Genomic DNA, 270 nt, shown 5'->3' on the forward strand with positions numbered 1-270 from the left:
GCAACATCAGTCTGGACCAGAACAAGGGCAGTTGCTTGGCTCTCAAGGAGTAGGAGAGCCAAATTTTTCTATCCAAAGTTTTTTTTTGGGGGGGGTGGTTTTTTTGGCGGGGTCTTTTTTTTTTTGTTTTAGTTTGTTTTTAGGTGTTTTGGGCTTTTTTAAATTAAAAAAACATGCCAGGATTCAAACCTGAAACATTAACAGACAACTCCACACCCCCCCACCCCCAGAAAAAAGAAGAAACAAGAGTACATAGGAAGCAGCAAAATA

The sequence above is a fragment of the Aphelocoma coerulescens genome, chromosome 2, assembly GCF_041296385.1.
Source record: "Aphelocoma coerulescens isolate FSJ_1873_10779 chromosome 2, UR_Acoe_1.0, whole genome shotgun sequence".
Lineage (NCBI taxonomy): Eukaryota > Metazoa > Chordata > Aves > Passeriformes > Corvidae > Aphelocoma > Aphelocoma coerulescens.